Source organism: Aquarana catesbeiana, linkage group LG02 (genome assembly GCF_042186555.1).
Source record: "Aquarana catesbeiana isolate 2022-GZ linkage group LG02, ASM4218655v1, whole genome shotgun sequence".
Lineage (NCBI taxonomy): Eukaryota > Metazoa > Chordata > Amphibia > Anura > Ranidae > Aquarana > Aquarana catesbeiana.
This window is the reverse complement of record NC_133325.1, coordinates 731,727,617-731,751,373: the sequence shown is the minus strand read 5'-3', so window position 1 is coordinate 731,751,373 and position 23,757 is coordinate 731,727,617. Positions and strand designations below refer to the sequence as shown.

Sequence of the window (23,757 nt, the reverse complement as noted above, 5' to 3'; positions counted from 1 at the left end):
ATTTTTTATCACATTTATCACCTTATCTTACAATGCCTTTTTGTTACTTCTCTACTTTAAATGTGGATCATATTGCACGGGGTAAAAAGCTAAGAAGGTAAGTATCACACATACAGTTTAGGAGACAGCTCAGAAAAAAAACCCAGCAGATTTTGATTCCATAAGACAGACTGGATCAGAGTCAAAGCTGCCACATACTGTGTGAAAAAATGCCACCCTGGTGTGAACAAAGGGTTTAAAATGGAGTCAAAAAGCATGCAAGCTCAATGTCTAAGCCTTTCCTGTGTATTGTTCTGCCGCAACCTGCAGGACATCAAGTGGGCTTGAAAGAATAGAGTGCTCTTAGAGATTACTGTTGACAGTGAAATGAATTGGGATTTTTTGGGGATTAGCAGAATAAAAAAATCCAGTGGTTATTTTATGCAGAGTAAATACATTTTTATAAATTTCATAATCTAAAAAAATCAAAGTACAAAATAATGTAATGTAATGTAAATATGTAAATGTAAAAAAAATGCTAAATAATGTAATGTAAAAAATGTATCCACTTCAAATATTACACTGTTTACAGGCTTGTGGGACAGAAAAATGGATGGCTATAAAGGATGGGGTGACATTTTTGTCCAGATTCATATTAATAGCTAAAATATAAAAAAATAGGAAAATTGTCTATGTAAAGGAACATTTCTGCTCTATATAAAACATTGCATTCAAGTATATCATCAGCTTTTAGATTCTTATCGTTTTTAAAGGTTAGGTCTGAAGAAATTTTTTCTCAAACATTATCATTTGAATAAATACATTGACCCTAAAAATGTCTCCTATCAAATAAGTTTCACTCAATGGTTTAAAAAAATAATTTCAGAAAAATTCATAGAACCAAAATTAGCTCGTGAATGAGTAAGCCAACTACTTTAGGTTATGTAAGCGAAAATGAAACGTCATCATACATCAACAAATACACATATGCTACCTCAGTAATGATTCAGCTTTTTTTTTTTGCAGTCAGAATTGTAATGGTTTTCATGCAGCAGAACCCATTCTATGATAATAATTTACATATTTATTTTAGAACCAAAAATGTTCAGCTTTTAAATTTACCATAGAACACAAAAAAAAAATCACAATAGTCATGTCTCCAGCATGAAGAGTTGTATATTTTTGTATTCTAGTATTTTAGTTGTAAAGAATTAATAATATAATAACATAAATTAAGCATAATGAATAGTCTGTTAGTAATCCTATAAAATATATTTCCCTATTGGTTTACTTTCAAAATTCACTTAAATTCTTTCTTTCAACTTGCATGCAATCTCTTGGTAAAGGGGAAAAAAAATGGTTTAGAGCCCCTAAATCCCTGAAGCTTCCCTAGAAGGTCAAGATGGGAACATTTTTTCTATTTACTCTTTGTAACTCTGGATAAAAATCAATTTGTTGCTTTCATTACAACCACACAATCAATTCCATTTAAAGCATGATGCAAAATCAAGTCCAAAGACAAAACGAAGCTGTGGAATTGTGACAAGTGGATTTTTACTAGGTTAGCATTTGTATGAAAATGTCCCATCTGCTTTGCCATAGCTAAGGCATCAGGCTTTTTAAGCAAAAGCTCATGTCATTTATTCTTCATTTAATTAATTCTGGACCTATTCATACCTTTCTTATTCAAGGAAGATTGAAAAGAGAAATGGTCACGTTAATAAAAATGCCAAATAATCCTAACGTTTAAAATGCAAAATTACGTTTTATTTATTACAGACATTTATATAGCACAATCATTTTATGCAGCATTTTACACACTCTACATTGACACCAGTCCCTGCTCTCAAGGAGCTTACAATCTAAGGTTCCTATTTCAAATGAATGCATACACACACAAATGCAGTGCATACTAGAAACAATATAGACAGATGCCAATTAATTTACCAGAATTTCTTTCAGAGAAAACCAATGTACCCAGAGGAAACCCACAAAAGCACAGAGAGAACAAACTCCATGCAGATAGTGTCCCAGTAGGGCAGCAAGGCAAAATTGCTAACCACTAAACCACTGTGATACCCAAAATGGCTTGTTTAAATATATATTTTAACTGGGCATAACATTTCCTACTGCCAATTTTACTATATGCATATGGTTGTATTTTATATGTGTGTGAAATGTGTTGTACAATTAAATATATGCAGAAATAAAATAAAGGCAAAAACTGATCACAAACCGGTCTAGTCCTAAAAGCCCCGTACTACAGCTAATAATAGGGGCGTACCAAATGGAAATGTTGGTGCCGAAACCGAAAATTCAGGATGCACTTGGTCAAAACCAAAACCGAAAACAACATTTTTAAAAAATATATATTTTGTTTAGAAATATTTGTATTATATTCGACTTTTTAAAATAATATAATGAATTTAAATTAATAATAATTTGTCAGCCATTATCGGCACCTTTAGCGCAAGAAAAGCTCAAGAAAAATGCATCCCTTTAAATCTTATGTATGTCTTTACACGGGTCCGTTGCGCTTCTGTTGGGGTGTTAAAAATCTTGCTTGCTGCATTTTTGGTCAGTTAAAAAAAAACGCACCTCCCCGTTGAAATGTATTGAAAATGCAGCAAGAACGCATCAATAACACACCCGTGTTAAATTTTTGATGCGGTTTTTGAGTCGCATGACCTATGAAAGCCACACCATAAGTACAGCAAAATTGTGGTAAAACCGCGTGCATTTTCAGTGCCATTATCAGCACCTTTTTCCTCTATCGGCACATTGCCAAAAACACCAGTATGTTTCGGCTGCCGAAATTTCAGTGCATCTCTAGCTTTTACTTTTTACTTGTTTGCATATGATTTTTATACATGCAGAGATGTTAACACTGGTTAATGACAACCTAAATGAAGTCTAAGGTTTAATGCTGCTTCAAATTTTGACATGAAGTAACTGATTTCTGGTGCATTAAAGCTGGAGTATTCATACAGATACAGCTACATATAAAGTCACAATGGGGTCAGTTCTAACACACCAGGATAAGGATACTTATTTTTTAGAAAGTGACAGTTATTTTCAGCTGTATCCATTGAGGTTTGAAAAGTGGTCACATGACTAAAATAAAGATTCTTATCTCTGGTTAAAGTTATCTGAATTGAGCTTTACCGCTTGCCAACCAGGCTTTTTCTGGCCCTTTTTTTTTAGCAGAGACCCTAGGGAATAAAATGGGGGTTGTTGCAATTTTTTATGTCACACGGTATTTGCGCAGAGGTTTTGCAAACACAAGTTTTTTGGGAAAAAATACATTTACCCATTTTTTTGTATAATGTGAAAGATGATGTTACGACGAGTAAATAGATACCTAACATGTCACGCTTTAAAATTGCGCATGCTCATGGAATGGCGACAAACTACGGTACTTAAAAAATCTCCATAGACAACGCTTTCAATGCCTTTACAGGTTACCTGTTTAGAGTTACACAGGTCTGGCACTAGAATTAGTGCTCTCACACTAACGTTCGCAGTGATACCGCACATGTGTGATTCAAATACCGTTTACATATGCATATGCAACTTACGTATGCATTCGCTTCTGTGCACGAGCATGGAGGGATGAGGCGCTTAAAAAAAATGTTTATTATTTATTTTATTTTTTATTATTACACTTTATTTTATCACTTTTATTCCTAATACAATGAATAAAAGCATCACTTATATAATAGAAATAAGAATGACAGGTCCTCTTTATGACCTTTAAAAGCAAAAGATGAAAGAAAAAAAATGTTGATCTTTCGCTTCAATTTTATTTTTTTTTTCCTTCCAGCCTGGAACTGGAACTGGAAGTGACGTCATGATGTTGCTCTGGTCCTCCAAGGCCATAGAGTTGATATCTTCAGCCATAATCTCAGTAAACCACTTGCAAACCGCAACGTATATATACGTATTGCAGTCAGCAAGTAGTTAAAGCATAACTAATCCCAGTGATTTAACTCTTTCCCAAAACAACTACTTTCAAGGCATGCCTTGAATGATAACTGTCAAATGCGCTTGTGCTCAAATCAAATGGCTGATTTCAAAACTGATCACCCGTGCAGCACCATGGCAACTGCAGATCAAACAGAGGCCAGGATATCAGCCTCCTTGGCTGTAAAGGATAGGAGGGTTTGGTTCCTCGTTAAAGTCCCTGAAGACTCCTGGGATGTATGACATCATTTTGGCCTTGGCCAGAACCCAGGAAGCAACTGAAGAAATGTAAAAAAAAAGCTTAAACAAGTAAATATAATATACCTAAGTAAAAAAATATATATAATATACCTTCATATATATTTACTAATGCTAGCAGTATAAGAATTAAAAATGGTTAATGTTGATTGAGAGATTTTAGTATTACTAAACTCAATGTTAATCTAGTGATCTAAGAACCCCTGCCTGAGATACAGGAGAGCCTGTCCCAAACACTCCCACTGCAGATGCCTTGCTGTCTCTCACACACAGTCAAGCCTTAGAAAAAAAAATAGCAATTAGATATAAAACACCTTTGGAAACCTTAGTCTGGCAGAACAAAAAGGAAAAGGGGAAGTTTTGCAAAACAGGCTTTCCTAGAAACCATGTGTGGTGATCTCCACCCCAACAATATGTTATGCCTTATTTTTTGGAATGCTTACCTTTTTTAGATGTCTTCAGGTGGGTCACAAGATGTGGGTCCTCTTCCTCTGCATCTCTTCTCCGTCATTAGGTAGTCTATGATGATTCAAGGAACCATGCTGACATGATGATGATGTCAGTGTCACCCCAGTGTCAGCTGTCAGTGTCACCCTTGTAAGCGAAGAGCACCATAGTGACGGCCTCTAAGGGGCAAGTCTATGACGTCCTGCAGTTACAGGTCCCTCTCAGTCTTCAGGATTCAAAGACTGAGGGCTTTTTGTGTCAAAAAAGGGAAACGCTCCAGATTGAAGGTAAGTATTGCAGCCTTGGATTTTTTTCAAGTTCCTCCCGGGGGACTAATAATCTATTTAAATGATTAAAAATATTTTTTTTTTCAAATAAACTAAATAAAAACAGCTGGAATAAATCAGTAGCTTGGCGATTGCTTTCACTTGTTATCTGGAGCTGTTCTATAAAATCATTAACAATAAATTGTCCGATTAAACGATTCGAGTGCCCTGTACAACAAGATCTAGTCACTCAGCCCAGACATTTAATAAGCTGGCCATATGTGGAAAGACAATAAAATTCCACACACATATTTTGCTTTGCCCCGTGGACAAAAGAACAGCATTGCATTCATTGACAGATTCAGTCACCACACAACTAGATCACATCATATGTCATTATGTGGCATCTGCCAAGACATCATTGCTGCCGTGGTCCTGTAACTGATGTACTGGGAAGGTTCATTATTTTTTATGTTATTTTCGCTACACAAGCATATGCTAAATAATAAAAATATAGCACTAAAACACAATCTGGTTTTATTGTATCTTCAACGTGAAAAATTATCATGATTCTGATATCTATATATACAGAGCAGAGGGGGTATTTCAAGTCCATAGGATCCTCCCAAGAATACATGTTAATATTTTATGAAAACCTATACAACATTTTACATGATACCGAGGCTGGCCTATGATGGTTAGATGGTACTCTGTGCAAAAAATGTCTTTTGCATTCTCAGAGAGAACAAGTATAGACTTTTCTCCCTCTCCTTTTTACCCACCCACAATGATATATGAATCCTTGTGCTTGGAATTCCTCCTGACCTTCCATATTCCCTATTACATTAGACATAATTCCTATATACTGCAAACATTTGCAGAACTGTGAGACAACCTATACAAAGTAGATTCTTGGCACAAATGCTTAAAACTGGCAAACTTCTATCAAGCAATAACTTCACTTAGACATTCACTCTCTTTAGACTTACACATCCCTCACTGTTTAGGTACATAAGCAGACAATAAAATTTTTTTCCCCTAAATACTTTTGCTACAGGACCCAGCCCCGAACTTCTTACCTAGGCAACAACGGAGTCCTCCCCTTCCTGCCTAAATCCTCCTGGGATACTATGTTATACACCCTCTGAGGCATTGGGGCAATTTCCAGCCTACTGCGCATGTGCTAGGCAATCTCAGGCCGCGTACACACGAGCGGACTTTTCGACCGGACTGGTCTGACGGACCGAGTCCGGCGGACAATTCGAACATGTGTGGGCTTCATCGGACCTGCAGCAGACTTTTTTGGTCGAAAATCTGACGGACTTTAGATTTGGAACATGTTTCAAATCTTTCCGACGGACTCGAGTCCGGTCGAAAAATCCGCTCGTCTGTATGCTAGTCCGATGGACAAAAACCAACCCTGGGGCAGCTATTGGCTACTGGCTATCAACTTCCTTATTTTAGTCTGGTCGTACGTCATCACGTACGAATCCATCGGTCTTTGGTGTGATCATGTGTAGGCAAGTCCGTTCATTGGGAAAGTCCATCAAAAGTCCGCCAAAAGTCCGTCGAATAGACCGTCGGACCAGTCCGATAGAAAAGTCCGCTCGTTTGTACGCTGCAACAGGCACACAGCGCATGGGCAGTGGCATGTCATTAGGGGGTCAGCTACAAGAACTCAGAAGAGATGGGCAGCCCGCTGATGATGTGAGAAGAGGGTGGCTTAAGACCCAACGTGCAGTGGTGGAGAAGCAGGTTACACCTCACAACTTAACGTGCGAGTATGTTTTTTGAGGAAAACCCAGCAGTCAAGATAGGAGGGGAATATAAAGACAAAAAAGTGCAAAAGGGAGTGAAGTTCCTCCTTTAGGCTCACCACAGTACAATATCTGTTCAATCAACTTTAGATCTACCAAATTATGTAATATGAGGACTACCTAATTGATCTATTCCGTTTCAGCTAGACAGGTTCTTGCACTACATACTTGTTGGTGGATTTAAAGGAAATATTTCAATCAGGTTGTAACGCATGTGGTGAGCTTAACAATCTTATTCATAGGTAAGTTAATGTATAACGTACACAAGTATATAAAAACATGGAGCTACTCATGCCAGAATTCTGCACTTGCTTCAGATATGACCAACAACATTGTATCTAAGCAATGCTTTTTATCTCCAGGGTTAATAAATCAGCCCCACAGAATATTGCTTAGTTCCCAATTTAGCTGTAGATGTGAGCCTGGCAAGTGGAATTCCTATCAGAACAATCTTGATTGCTACTGGCATAATAGCCTTTCATGAATTAGGAACCAGATTAGAAATGGGGAAAGGCTGAAGTAAAATAGTTGACGTTGACGGGGACCCAGGACACTCAGAAGACAATGATGATTGCTGTTATAGTGGAAGTTATTAACATTTATATGCACATTTAGGAAATCCACTGCCACAAACAAAAGGACAGAGGTGGACAAGAAAGCTAGCTGTGGATTTTCACTTACACATAAATAGGTATATATTTATATATATATATATATATATATATATATATATATATATATATATATATATATATATAGTTTGTATGTCTTAAAATGGAGGGTGGGTGATCTTGTGATCTTGTATTTCTCAAGGGCTGATCAAAAACATCCCTCATCCCTGTGATAGCGCTGTCATTATAGAGTGCAGACCACAGGTAAAATGCAAACAGCCAATCAGACTGTGCCCTGTTATTGCTGTGATAGCCAATCATAGCATTTACAAATGTAAACACTCCTAGTGTTTACATTTAAAGACCCCCCACCTTCCCTCAAGATGGAGGGGTGGTTAATACCTCCTTCCCTCTTCTCCTGTACATCTCATCTACATCCTATCTCTGTAGTGCCTGTATATAAACACTTTCACTTCCCTTAATCCTGCTCATTAACCATCTCACTTCCATCCTCCCATTGTATATGTCCTGTACATTACCCCCTCACCTCCTCCCTCTATGTATGGCCTGAACAATAATGATGTGCTGTATCAAATACACCATTATAAAGATCAACATTTCTTCATTTTCAAAAAAATTGTGGCAAAAAATAAGATCACCTTGGAGTGTCTACTTTCCAAAAAAGGGGTATTTTCTGGGGGTGTTTTTACAGTCCTGGCATTCTTATTGTATGTGTTTTATAACAGAAAGCAAAGAGAAACATTTTTTTAGAATGTTTTTCTTTATATAGTAAACAATAAAAAAACAAGTGGTTATTAAATACAAAAAAAAACCTCTTCTGTCTCAAAACATATCAAATTACGGTAATTTGGGTAAAGTGCTGCACAACTAATTAATTCTAAGTCAAACTATCCTAGCACTGAAAACTGAAAAAAAAGCCCAGTAATTAAGGGGGTATTACAGGTTGGTACTCAAGTGGGGTTAAGAATACATAAATATTTGGATAGCCATAAGCTGGCAACAGTTCTACTTTAAGAACCAGTCATCATAAATTTAATCATAACTGACGATAATGTCTAACTGTATATATTTCTATGAAACTACAAAAATGATCTAAAATGTATTTATAATATCTATATTATGTTGCTTCTTTTTGAGCATTTGTATAAAGAAAAAGTGGTGATCTGTTTTTTTGTTTTTTTTGTTCTATCTATAATGAAGTATGATCAGGGTGTGGTAAGGGTGTATACCATTTTTGGCAATAAATAGTCCCTTTTTCCCACTTCAAAAGTTGGGAGATATAAAAACTAAGTGTCTATAAGGCCTGAGGCTCTCTTTTGCTGCTGTGGGTTGACTCCCTTTTTTGATCTGCATGGAATTGAGCCAAATTATCCCTTTTTCACATTGAATGATATAATGCATATTCCAGACATATTTCAGTAAATATTTCACAAACTTTATATTTTCCATAAAAAGAAAACCTAAAGGATTTAAACATTGTATCTGTGAATTCACATAATTCATTAAATGTCTACAAATGTCTGTTTTTTTCTTGCTCCCTGTGTTCCCTGCTAGAGAGAGTTACCCTCTCTGTTCTTTTTTACCATTATCACCAAAAGTGAACGTGAAAGAAAATCTAACATTTTTAATTGTCCCCAGAAGAGTAATAGAGGAAATCTTCCAATGGGGACACTAGTTTTGGTGACACTCACTTTGGAGGGATTTCCTCTCATGTGCTGTTTTAGCTATAGGACAGAAATTGAAAGAAACTCTCCTCAGATGGGAGAAAAATGGCAAAAAAAAAAAGAAAGGTAATAATCCTCCCTTACTTAATCCAAAATGAGAATGAAAATGAAAAAGAGTTATCCTTTAGTTCTACCTTAACTACCAGAGCTGTTGCCATGACAGGCAGGCAGACAGCAGAGGACTAGTTACCAGTATTGCCTGTGGTCTCCCTGCAACTGATCTTTTCCCTATTACTCATGTGCCACGCTTTGTTCTACACTGTCTCTATGTGGAGGTGGCCATCGTGGTAGAGGCAGAGTGTTGCTTCCTTATGCGAGATCCTTCACCAAGGATAACAGTGGGCAGCACAGTAGTGACATCATCAAATCTCACTCCAAATCTCCTAAAGCTGGCCATAGATGGACGTTTTTTTTTGTTCTTTTTGATCAGCTAGCCAACTGATCAAAAAAAAAAAAAAAAAAACGAGCGGATTTCCCCATCCACTCAATCAACTCAATCCATTCAATCAAAGGAATCCTTCCAGCTGTGCTCCTCAAATGTCAGAATACACTGATCAGTGCTGCAGTCACTCATTCCTGTTCAAGAAAAGCCGATCATTAGATCAATTTCTTTCTAGTGGGAAAGGCCAAAGATAGATTGAAATTTGGCTGGTCCCTGCTGAACCAGACAAATTTCAATCCATCTCTGGCCAGCTTGTGACAGAGGCTGCAGTGCCTAAAACTGGCAATAAATGGATTAAAATTTGTCCAGGAACGGCCCAAGTTTGATCCATCTGTGGCTGCTCCTGCTCCACATAAGTAGAACAAGAATGTTGGAAAATGTTCATTCGATCAGTGGCTGCAGCACTGATTAATGTCTTATGATAGTGGAGGAGTCAGAATCCAATAGGATAGTGGGGAGGATTCTTCCATTCACTTGTGTGGATGTGGAAATCTGCCAGCAGGCAGATCGAAAAAAAAAAAAAAACACATCTATGGGCAGCCTTAGACCTCACTCTGTAAATATACAGCTATAATCCTGTAATCTCAAGAGTTCCTAGGTATCATCACATACAGGAAGTGAATTATTTATTTTTTTAGGAGGAATTCCATACAAAAAGTAGATTTTTCAGGGCACTGTTTAGGCACAATTACTGTTTCTAAAAATTCCCTATAAGATAGTAAATCTTTACTTTGGGGAGTTCAAGTTCCCTTTAAAAGTACATTTTTATAAAAGCAAACACGAAAATCTTTTATAGTGTGCAAAAAAACACAATATTCTTGTAATTTGTATTGTAGGCAGTAACATAAACAATAGAGGTACCTGCACACTCCTTTGTTACCTTCTTGAGCCCCCTGGGAGTCCTACCATTCAGGGATCTCAATATGGAAGCATTATCCCTCTGGCACACCGCCCACCCATTGCACATCTCACTATGGGTCAGTGGGGAGAGCGAGGTGCATTGAGGGATGTGGCGGGGTGTACTAAAGACTTCAGAGCTGGAGGCTGCTATTTGCATACTGTTCGTGGATCCTTTATATATCTTCCTGAGCACCTCAGGAGACCCCAAACCCTGTTTTTTAACTCTTTGGGATTGGTTTAGGAAAGGGGTAGATAATTTTCCTGTAGATTAGTAAAAAAAGCAAAGCTGTGCTCACTTAGCATACTCAATTGTACACGGCTATAATAGAAGGATTTTGCCTTACACTACTGGACAATTAAATTAAACACAGCTTCTGTTTTTAACTAAAATCAACCACCCTGTGTTTTTGAAGGATTGCCATCCATATGAACAATTGTGGTGTCTTCGGGCTCTTAGATGACAAAAATATTCTGAAACACTGCTAAATGCCAATGCTAAACTTATTATCTCAGGGACAAGCTCACTTATAAATGTACTGCCTATACGTAGACTTAAAAGCTTTTAATGGATTATAATACTCATCAATAATAATATTATGAAGAATGCTTAGGTCTATTGTCCAAAAACGATAGCCCATCTTGTTTAATAAAGCAGGCTTGCTGTCCAACTCTAATGCATAAAGTGTAAATTTTTTTTGTAGTGTCCCCACTTTGTAAATTCTCATTATTATATAAATTAATTAAACGGGAAGGAAAATCTCTCCAATGGTGGCACAGCAATAAAAACCTGAGCTCCCCAGTCTTTCCAAGAAATAAAATAAAAAAAATTTGGCTGGAGTTGGGTTGTAAACTTAAATGTAATATTTAATATATAATATTAAATTATAAATAAAGTGATGTTCTACATTGCCTGAAGACTGACAAATAAAATATAACAGTTCAACTTTTTGAAAAATAGATTTTTACTGTCAGTGAAGCTTAAAGCTGGGTATACACTAATAGAAAAGAATAGCATTTTGTTCAAGTTTTTTAAATCAACATTCATTTTTTGACTGGAGTGACAAGAAAATGAGAAGGATGGAATTTTTTTTTTTTTTTGGACAAATGAGTTTCTAACAGTGAGTGTGGTTTTAATGTGGGAAATTACATTAATTCCAAAATTAAATGTTAAAAGCAAACAAAAAAGTACGAAAGTACTTTCAAACATTCTTCTAGCCATCAAATGTACTGAGAATTTTCGTAGGAATGTTTGCACAAAAAAATCTACTAGTGTATGGTGAGCTTTATACCACCAGTAGTAGTGACTGATGCTGGGGCAGGCAGCTCAAGCTAAGCAGCATTGCTTTTTGTGTGGATTACTGTATCAGCACATTTATTAAGCAAAAAGTAAATTATTCCATGTTATTATCTCTCACAAACTAGCATTAAATCACTATTTCTGCTCTGTGAATTACTTTTATAGCCTTCAAGACTGCAGATATCAAGACAGATTTAAGACTGCAGATAGAAGTACACATGATTGCCTGTGATATGTAAAATAATCGTATATCTTTCTACAAATTCCTTTATAACTACACTTACAATATGGTAGCTGTCTGCAAACAACATGGTATTCACTCTTTTAATCTGGGATAGTGGGCTATAAAACTGCAGACTATAGTTTGCATATTGCATTTTTATTTACTTTACTAATGAATGGGTCACACCGATTCTCCTGGAACGGTGACCCCAATAAGGAGAGGAGGGGAATGAAAGCCCAGCCATCTGTAAGACATGGGACCTAAAAGGGCAGACGGCCAACGCGGTGCAAAAGGTGGCAGGAACAAGACATATGAGGTGACAGACAAAGGGCAATAGACAAGGGACTGACAGACAGGATGGGTCAGACTAGAGCAAAACAGCAAATGGGGCAGACAGGAAAGACAAGGGGAGACAGGCGAGAGAGGGCACTCTACATACTAGGGGGTAGGCAGAGGAGGGCAGACACGAAATAAAAGGACAAGCTTGAGCAGGCAGACAAGAAACAATAAAGAAATGAAGGGGGTTGACTAAGGTAATCAACCAGCTGCCAGCTGACTTTATGCAAGTGCATGCTTCTCCTTAAAGAACTGCTAAAACCAAATTACAGCTTGGTTTTAGAATTAATAATGTCCAAAGATACAGACGTGTAAGTTATCCTGAGATGACCTTTAGTGCTATCCAGAACTAAATACTGTTTAGCCTCCTTTGGTATAATATAATAGATAAAAAAATAAAATAAATAATAATAATTATTATTATTATTATATTTTGCACTGCATAGCATAGTAAACAGAAAAGTAGTGCGCTTCATTCATCAATGTCTGGAATAAGAATTGTTTGAGCTGCCTCATCCGCATCTCCCACCTGCCCTTTATGGACCCTAATCTCTCTTTCCTTCATGATTTTCATTGCTTTTCAGTGTGATGTATACTGTACTGTACATCTGTAGCAAATTGTTTATACAGCTTTTTATATCCACAAATCTATATGTTGGAAAGGAAGTGGAGACAACTCCCATACTGATCTGAATGTTTAAAGAGTATTTCAACATGTGTAATTAAATTTGAGAAAACCCCACTATATTGTTATGTGTTCCCATTCACACAGTATGCCTAATTTTTTTTTTTTTTTAATATTTCTTACCTTTTAGATGTTTCTTAGGAGAAGGAAAGTTGTTGGTGTTTGGGGCTGGGTGTCTAGAGCTGCCAAGATCCAAAAAAAAGTAAATGTATATTGCACAAAGAGTGCAAAAGGATATTACCCCCTTGGACTTTTTAGGCAGAAAAAATGGGGTAGAAACATAAATACGTTAAAAGGGAACAATGACACTTTTATTAGTACAAACATTAAAATTGGATAAACATAGGGGCAAAATGAGCCCAAAAACAGTAAACGTTACCAACATACACATAAGTCACGGCAACAAATGCATAGCATTTAATCCATATACGTAACAAGTACTCAAAATCAGTAAGATGCATCCTGGGTACTGCCAAAGAGAGACTGTGGTCAGTTGGCATGAGTTGCTGGATTGAGTCCCAACATGTTTCGGAATTATATTTTTCCTTCAGGGGAGACTTGAGTACTAGATCCTTTACAGATAATAGAAAATCCGCAGACAGACACAAAACAGCATGGATCGGTGGAGGGATCCTGGAAAGATGGAGCTTACAGGTGAAGCACCCCCCCCCCCAGGTCTGGGCAAGCGGGCCATAGATTAGACCACCATGTAACCACAAGGACCACCCATTCATAAACAGCCAGCATAGGATATGTAGAGAGGAGTATCATCTGCAGATTGCCATTGGGCATGCATCCAGAGCCACGGGGAAGCTCTGACAATGCTGTTTTGTGTCCGTCTGTATGCTTTATTTGATCTAGTACTCCAGTCTCCCTTGAAGAAGGAAAATAATTCCGAAACATGTTGGGAATCAGTCCAGCAACTCACGCGGACTGACCACAGTCTCTCTCTGGCAGTACCCAGGGTGCATCTTATTGATTTTGAGTATTTGTTATGTATATGGATTAAGTTCTATGCATTTGTTGCCATGACTTATATGTATGTTAGTAATGTTTACTGTTTTTGGGCACATCTTGCCCCTACGTTTATCCTATTTTAATTTTTGTACCAATAAAAGTGACATTGTTGCCTTTTAACGTATTTACGTTTCTACCCCATTTTTTCTGCCTAAAAAGTCCAGAAAATAGCTACTAGAAATAGCAAGTAAAGGTAAACTCCAAGATTTACCTTTTTTGCATTGTTACATTGGTCCTATGGAAGGTGGCAATCACTGTACTAGTCACCGCTACTACAGTGATTGCTGCAAACAAGTACTGTGTCGAGCGGCTTCCCTTCTGCATAGTGAGGGGTTGCTCACTTGGCCCTCCTGTCGTTCATAGACGTTCATAGACTGTCTTCTATTTTGGTGACTGTTGGTAACAATGCAAAAGGGAAGCCACTCAGGATAGAATCCAGGAGACAGCGCAGAGATTACTACAGTGTTTGTAGCAACTTCTACAGTTCCCTCAGGTATGAGATGTGTAAACTTACATTGGTCCAAGCAGGGCCAATGTAACTAGAAAACAAAGCTCATACCTTGACTTCAGCTTTAATATTTAATCAAATAACACTGGAGAATGTTGATCTAGGGAGTATCTAATGGCCTTTGGGAAAAGGGAAGGGTTTTTTGAACCTAAAGAACAAAAGGTATACGGTTTTATTAGGGTTTTTTTTTGACACTCCATGCATTGTTTGCCAAAACACAGCATACCAAAAGTGAATGCTTCACCAAGTGATTTGGCATATTAAGTTCAATAAGCTATTTGGAACTGGGTGAGGGAGAATTTTATTCCAATTTGTATGGGGCCTCAAAGAGGAACTAAAGTCCATATGCTTAACTCTTCTCAAGCTCCCTCTCTGGCTCAGACATCCAGTCTTCTTCTGGACTCTGCACCTTCGGCCACCTTGTTTGACCAGCCTTGGATGACATAACACCTATGTGCGCATACCAGAATTCATCCCGGGAACAAAGCATGCAGAGAATGTACACAGAGATGCACTTGCATAGCTCAATATGCATTGAGAATTTTGCAAGCAGAAAAGTAAGAAGCTTCTTCTGGAGTAAAAAGCCTTCTTGCTAGATTTTTTTTAGGTAAAGTTCCACTCTAAAATAAATCTCTCTCAAACCTGAGCAAAGTAAACTAAGCTTATGATAATAAAAAAATACATAAGATGAAGTTACCACATGTGAAAACAACATCCAGAAGAAGATCCAGAACTTCAGGCATTTTAAAGTGAACATTTACATTGAAAGTAAACTTTCCTCATCTTCAACCCTCATCCCCCCTGCCGCATAAAAATTAAATTTTTCGTAGGTTGTTTATTTTTTAATTTTGCTTGTTCCACTCTGCCCCCTCATTCTCTATTCTTGCCTAGGTGAGAATGATGGACTGCACTCCTGGTGCCTTCTGGGATAAGCAACATCAGCTTCCATTCATAGAGGGAGGAGGGGAGTGGGCCCAGCAGCTGCCTGAATTTGGAAGAGACAGCCACCTATGATGAGAGCAAGGAGGAAGGTGTCGGCACGGCAAGTGGTGTCAGTGGAGAAGGAGATTGCAGCAGAACAATGCTGGGTGGGTACGTTTTCGAACTGAGGACAAACCTGCATCAGGTAAACTGGCATTTAAAAACAAAGAAGTTGGGGCAGGGGGGTTGAATTTCTTTTACGTAATGCATAAATCTTGACGTTTCATGTAAAAGATAAAGTTGGCCCAACCCCTACTACATCCTGTGTTTTCCTACTAATATGATTTGTAGGCTCACTGACCAACAGAAAGTCTAGGGAGGCCGAACCAAGCTCGAATTTTACATGAAAAGTCAAGATTTGCATATAAATTTAACTGCCTATATCTCTGGATCCACTATGTTTTTAAATGCCAGAAGATGTCTGAGCCAAAGAGGGAGCTTGAGAAGAGTTAAGCATATGGACTTTCATTCCTCTTTGAGGACCCATACACATAGGAATAAAATTCTCTCTCACCCAGTTCCAAATAGCTTATTGAACTTAATATGCCAAATCACTTGGTGAAGCATTCGCTTTTGGTATGCTGTGTTTTGGCAAACAATGCATGGAGTGTCAAAAAAACCCTAATAAAACCGTATACCTTTTGTTCTTTAGGGTCAAAAAACCCTTCCCTTTTCCCAAAGGCCATCAGCCATTTGACAAGCGCAGTCTATTAGCATGCATTGTAGCCAGTAATATCTATTTTGATAAGATGTTTATTGGATATGATTGTTATTTGGGTATCACAAACTACTTTTTATGTGTTTATTAAAAAAATCCATCTGCCTTAGAATTTTTTTATTTTTTCTTTTGGTAAAGAGATGAGATTTTCATGTTTGTTTTCATGTTCACAATAAGAGGGGAGAGTGACACATCTCCAGACTCACTATTGTTGCCTTGTCAATTTTCTATGTTCTGGAAGACAATATGTGGCTGTGTTATCTCTTTAGTTGAAGAATACCTTTGTTCACGTCTTAATGAGACTGAAGTCAACTTATTGACTGGATAGAAATCTAAAGTAATGTCACAAGGTAATAACTGTTGTGTTTTAGGAGCAAAAAGATCAGAATATGCAGGAGTCCTGTCAATAACATTGATAAAATAACATAAACTTGACATTCTTTGTGTTGAAATATTGACTATAGTGACACTGACATATGTGTTGAGATATTATCCTACAAGCAAAAGCTCAGTCATTTAGCTTGACTCTTTGCCTGCCGAAAGGTTATAATGACACTTAAACCACCTGCGAAAAGGAAGAAGTCACAAAGAAGAGGTTGGACACCATTGCAATGTGATCCTTCAATATCAACATTGTAGCTTGCACATGGTGCACCCTATCGGGTTAAACTGTTTTATTTGTAAAGGCTGTATAAAGGCTGAGACAACCCCAGACATGATATGGAAAATAGAAGTAGAGTATTGTGTAAGGCCCCTTTCACACTGCCGCGACTTGAAAGTCACGTGATTTTGCCTCGATTTCAGGGAATGCCTGTGTAAACTTGAGGTCTGTGGACCTCAACTTGCATCAAAGTCAGACCAAAGTAGTGCAGGGACTACTTTGAAGTTGGTGCGACTTGAAGTCACACAGATATGGATGGTACTCATTGGAAATCATGGGGTGCATCTTGTCATGCGACTTTGCAGTCCCAAGGACAAGTCTCACAAGTGTGAAAGGGGCTTAAGTGATATTAACCACTTGCCTATTGGGCACTTAAACCCACCTCCTGCCCAGACCAATTTTCAGCTTTTGGTGCTCTGACACTTTGAATGACAATTACTCAGTCACGTAATACTGTACCAAAATGAATGTTTTGTCCTTTTTTTCATACAAATAGAGCTTTCTTTTGGTGGTATTTGATCACCTCTGGGTTTTTTATTTTTTGCGCTATGAATGAAAAAAGATCGAACATTTTGAAGAAAATTCAAAATTTTCTTAGTTTCTATCATAACATTTTGCAAATTATTAATTTTTCTTCATAAATTTTGGCCACAATTTATACTGCTACATATCTTTGGTAAAAATAACGCAAATTAGTGGATATTATTTGGTCTGTGTGAAAGTTAGAGAGTCTACAAGCTGTGGTGCAAATCATAAAAAATTGATCACACCTGATGTATGGCCTATCTCATTTCTTGCAACCCGAACAAGCCAGGAAAGTACAAATACCCCTCAAATGACCCCTTTTTTGAAAGTAGACATTCCAAGTTATTTAGTAAGATGCATGGTGAGGTTTTTGATGTTGTCATTTTTTCCCACAATTCTTTGCAAAATGAAGATTTTTTTTCCCACAAAATTGTCATTGTAATGGGTTATTTCTCTCACATGACATGTGTATGGCGATACTACATGTTTGAGACTTTTACACAGCCTGGCCACATACAGAGGCCCAACATTGAAATAGCACCTTTAGGCATTCTAGGAGCATAAATTACACATCTCATTTGTCAACCACCTATTACACTTTTGAAGGCCCCGGAGCACAAGGACAATGGAAACGCCCACAAAATGACCCCATTTTGGAAAACTAACACCCCAACGTATAATCTATGAGGCATAATGAGTCTTTTGAACGGTTCATTTTTTTCCAGAAGTTTTTGGAAAATGTGGAAAAAAAATGAACACGCAATTTTTTTACACAAAGTTGTCCATTTCTAAGATATTTCCAACACATAGCAGACATAGGTCCAGGGAGCAGGCAGGGACTTAGTCAGCAAAAGCGAATGCAATTGTCCAGGCAACAGGCAGGAATACTGTCCATAGTCAGTACAGGCAGCAGGCAGGCATACTGTCCATATACAGTCCAGGGTCAGTGCAGGCAGAGATTGTCAGCAGTGCCAAAATATTGGTCCTGGTAGTAGGCAGGAACATGGTCCATGTGGTGTGGTCAGTTCATGTGACAGGCAGAGGCATGATGGCATCGGTCCTAAAGGCAGCAGGCAGAAGTAGGGCCTCGTTCAGGACAGAATGGGAACAGGGGTAGAGGATTCTCCCACCCAAATCTCTTTGAAGCCTCCGAGTCTCCAGACCCTAATCTAGGAATGAGAAAACAAAAAAAAATACTTTTCTTCATCCAGAAAAACAATTCTGGATCCCCTCACATATGTGAGACCCCTGTGTTATGAATCCCACTAGTCCAGTGGCAGGGTACAAGATCAGTCCAAGAGGCAGGAAAAAAGCATGGTCAAACAGTCCAGGGTCAGCTCCAGATCAGGTAGAGGTATGAACAGAATCAGTAGGCAGTAGCGTGGTCGAATAACAAGGCAGGGTCAGTTCCAGATCAGGCAGAAGTATGAACAGAATCGGTAGGCAGAAGCGTGGTCGAATAACAAGCCAGGGTCAGTTACAGAGCAAGTAGAGGCATAAGGGGTGTGAAGTTAAATGGCAGGAAGTGAGGGTTATGTTTACCATACTTTACTAACAATTTGGTAATGGCGAAAACAGCCAACTATGCAGAGGCCTGGCTGGGAAGGACATTGGGGACAATGATAAGTGGTGTCTCTTCTAACTCTTCCTCTGGTGCACACCTGGCATTTTATTTAAAGTTTTTGGCCTGTTGGTCTGGGAGGGATTTTATCGTGAAAGTGGCGTTTGGAGAGTCTGCTAATCACATCGGATCAAATGTTTTCTGGTGGGCTGTTTGGGAATATAAGAGCAGTGGTGATTTCATCCTAGTAGCCAAGGAAGGATTTGGGGCTTTCAGAGGAGTTGCGATAGATTACGTAGCTGTTGTATATGGCCAAATTAGCAAATAAATTGAAACTTTTTTATACCACTGGTATGTTCGTCTTGTGGCAAGGTAGGGTTCGAGCATTTGGTCGTTGAAGTCTACACCCCCCAAGAACTTATTGTATTCATGGATACATGTTGGTTTTTGGATTGGGCCATTCCTCCTGGTGATTTCAATGAATGTATTGTTGTGGATCGAAGAAAGCATATAGACATCCCTTCTGTCCCTTCACAGCCAGAATTTTCCATTCCATAAACTCGCCATCTCCCCTCTTCTTAGCTTCTTGTTGACAAGGCTTTGAGGAAAGCCCTTCCGGTTCGTCCTTACGGTGCTACATGCTGGAGTGTTCTTTCTGTGAAGGTTGCGGAACTGGGGCAAACTTGTATAAAAGTTATCTACGTACAAATGGTAGCCTTTCTCCAGGAGTGGGTTTATGCGTTCCCAAACGACTTTCCCGCTTGATCCCATGTAGTCTGGGCAATTAGGGGGATGCAGCTGGGTGTCCTTCCCTTCGTATACCATGAAGGCATATGTATACCCTGTGGCTCGGTCGCACAATTTATACAGCTTCACCCCATAGCGGGCCATTTTGGTGGGAATAAATTGTTTTATGCCCAGCCTGCCAGAAACTTTCATAAGGGACTCATCCACGCATATGTGTTGGTCTGGGGTAAACAACTGGGGGAAGATTTCAGAAAAATAATTTAGTAGTTGCCGAATTTTATAAAGCTTGTCAAAATGTGGGTCATTGAGGGGGGGGGGCACTGGGTATTATCATTATAGTGTAGGAATCTCATAATCATGAGATATCTGGTTCTGGGCATTACTGAGGAAAAGATGGGCATGTGGTGGATGGGGAGGGTTGACCAATATGAACGTAATTTATTTTTTTTTGGTTAGTCCCATACAGAATGTGAGGCTCAAAAAAATTTTAAACTCCTCCACTGTTAGAGCTCTCCACTCGTAGGGACAGGCATAATAGGATGTTGGGTTACTTACTATGAATTGTTGTGCATACAGGTTGCACTGGGCCACAATTGATGCTAGCATGTCCTCAGTAAAAATTTAATGGAAAAAATCAATCAGGGAAAAATTTTCTGGGTCCACCTGGACTCCTGGCTGGGCAGTGAAAGGGGGAATGTTAGCTTCTCCTGAATTAGGAGGAAGCCACAAGGGGTTCTGAAGGGAATAGGGAAGGCTGGCATGGGACCTAACCCTTTAGGACTGAGGTGACACCCCACTGGTACGTGGCCTTTGCGGAGGTACTGCGGTGCTGGTGGATGGCACTGCGGTGCTGGTGGATGGCACTGCCTCCTCACCAGAACGTCTTCGTCTAGCGGGTGGACTCTCACCCTCCTCTGAGGCTGTCAGTGTTCCACTGCTAAGGACAGGCTCATAGTCAACGTCAGACTCAGAATATGAATTTGAGGAGGAATCCAAAGTGGGGAGCTCCCCGTTGCTCTCTTCGGCCGCAAGAATATTGTGCACCTCCTCGGCTGAAAATAATCTTCTAGACATTGTTGGTGATGACAGAAGGCACTGATGACATGTGACACTGATGACAAATGGCACTAATTACATGACACTGATGACAGATGGCACTAATACGTGGAACTGATGACACGTGACACTGATGTGGCACTGGTGACAGATGGCACTGATACGCGGCACTGATGACACGTGACACTAATGGCAGATGGCACTGATACGTGGCACTGATGACAAGTGGCACTGATGACAGGTGGCACTGATACGTGGCACTGATGACACATGGCACTGATGACAGATGGCACTGATACATGGCACTGATGACACGTGACACTGACAGGTGGCACTGATGACAGATGACACTGACAGGTGGCATTGATGACAGATGACACATGGCACTGACAGATGTCATTGACAGGTGGCACTGACAGATGGCACTGACAGATGGCACTGAAAAGCAGCATTAAACCCAAAAGCAAAAATCTAGTATATTGCAGATACCATTCATTAAATGTGGTAGCTGCATTAATTTTCTTTTGTTGTGTTTTTTTTCCCCTTTATTTTAACCTGGTGATCCAGCCAGTAACACACTTCCTGTCTTGGGGTGTCCCCACTCTGAATGGAGAAGCAACAGAGACACCTTTGAACAGCAACACTACCCCCACTTTTTTAAGAAGTTACAGCAACAGTTTTTATTTTTGCGATAAAGGTTTCAGACAGCACCCCTGTCAGTGGTAAATTATTTGTTTCAACCCTTTAACTGTCATTTTTGCTGGACAGCTTGGTTTGTTAAAGGAAGTTGAAAAACAACAGGCTTTCTGGCTGGATGAACAGGTGAAAATAAAAGAAAGAACGAAAATAAAACTAATGCAACTACCAAATCTAAGAATTGGTAAGCTGCAATATAATACATTTCTTGTTTTTGGGTTTATTACTGCTTTAAGTTACACTTAGTGCTGCAGTTATGTTTAGTTAAGTTACGCTTACAAGCTTTTTCTCTCCGCCATTGTGTGAATAGATATTGAAGAAGAAGCAGCAAACTGAAGAGCTCACATCTCTGTCACTGCTCTCTTCTCCTTTCAACATGGCCCTTGTTAGTGCAACATAAAGTTTATTTAGAAGTTGAATCTATAGTCAAATATCAAAATATGTTTCGTTTTGGGGCGATGACCAAATGCTTGGGGAGTGGAAAAGTTCTAGAACAGATTACTTTTTATCTTATCATTGTACTGTAGTAACACAAACTGTTTTTTTTTAATGGTTTTAAATATCAACCCCATCATATGCTCTAAATATGTTCTTCCTTATAATACTTATTCTGTCCACGTTGCTGTGCAGGTCTGCTATCACCAATTCTTCTGTTGCTGATACCGCACTTCTTGGTTGGATGACAACCAGCATCAGCCACGTTCTTCCTGATGTTGTTGATCATCAAAGACACTCCTCCTGAAGTCCTCTAGGACTACAGGTGGCTGGTAACCACTCAGTCCGGGACTACTGCGGAAGGTACTACAAGTGGTGGGGAGCAGAATGTGAGTTAGGAACCTTGGATTGTGGGCTCCTTGAGGGTAGGGACCGATGTGCAATGTATGTGTGGAGCGCTGCGAAATTGATGGTGCTATATGGGTACCTTAAATAAAATAATAATATAAAAGATGAGCATCTTAATGAGACACAATGTACAGGGATTGGAACAACTGTAGACACTCAGGTTGAACTGGATGGACTGGTGTCTTTTTTCAACCTTGCTAACTATGTAACTATGTAACTTAGGTGCTCTTGATCAAGGTCATCTGCTAAGAGGCTAAATGGGCGGCCGCGGGCTCCAGGGACAGCCCTGCTGGGCATCCGCAAAAAGGCTGGGAGAGCAGTGTCGGCTTCAGGAACAGCCCAGGATTCAGTGACCCCTGGCAAATCATCATTCGACCCCCGAGGGGGTCTTGACCCCCAGGTTGGGAACCACTGTTCTGGAGACAGATTAAGACAGAAAGGGGCCCCCAGCATGGTGGCAGCTTTGCCCATCCTCTATCCCTTCCACTGACATTGATAAAGTTTGCAATAGACAGTCCAATCTGCATTGTATGCACTGGCATTTCTCATCCTTTCAGAAACCATCAGCCTATATGAACATTCTCCCTTGTGAAGCGAGAGATGATGTCCAGCTTTGACCAGTTGTATTGGCTTGAGCAGGTGCCTGAACTTGTAGTTAGGCCCCCTAAACAAGGACCGGTCCCTAAGCTCCTGCTTAGGTTGTCTATTATCCGGTTCTGAACAGTGCTGGGCCAATCAGAGGTCATGTTGTCACCTATACCCAGATGTGGTGGAATTTCACTTTGCTTCTAGGTGCAGAATGACGCAAGGTTTGGTGAAGGAAGGAAAGATGAGTATACTCCTAAGGTGAGGGGGGGCACTAAGCAAATCTTTAATTTTCCCAAAGGAAAGGTTGACCATAAAACTGGAGCTTTTGGAATTTATTTCAGTTGTGCCATTTTTTCCCATCATCAAATCCAAGAGTGTTCACTATTTGTTCAGCTACACCTACGAAGGCTAATTCAGTCCTGAACAAAAGCAGGCCTTTACAGCCATATCTAGTGTGGTCGGTTAGCTTTTTTAGTAAACACTGAAAAACAATAGAAAGACACGGGTAAGAAGCTATTCCTATTTATTGTTGCATTTTGGCATTGTCTGTAGCCCTCCTTTATGTCGATCATATCAAGATATTGTAATTGAATCTGGCAATTACGGATACATTTTTACTATCATTTTCATCATTTTTGTTTGACTGAATTGAACCAAATCAGTTTGAAGCAAACTATTATAAGAACCAGTAGGGGACACAATTTGCTGTAATTGCTATCACATCCTAAATCACAATTTAAGACAAAAAAAAAAAGAAGAAAGGAAAAGGTGCCAAACATAACCCCCAAAAAAGGGAAAGTTCAAAAGTTTTTATTTCACATTGTAGGTTACAAAAGTTGCATAAAATCAAGATGTATAAACATGTAATTATTGTATAATTATCCCTG

The 23,757-nt window shown here is 39.0% G+C and overlaps 1 long non-coding RNA gene across 4 annotated transcripts in view; it reads right to left on the bottom strand.

The window, feature by feature from the left end:
• LOC141129193 (uncharacterized) overlaps positions 1-23,757 on the bottom strand; it is a 663,735-nt gene that overhangs the window by 360,219 nt on the left and 279,759 nt on the right. The window lies entirely within an intron of this gene.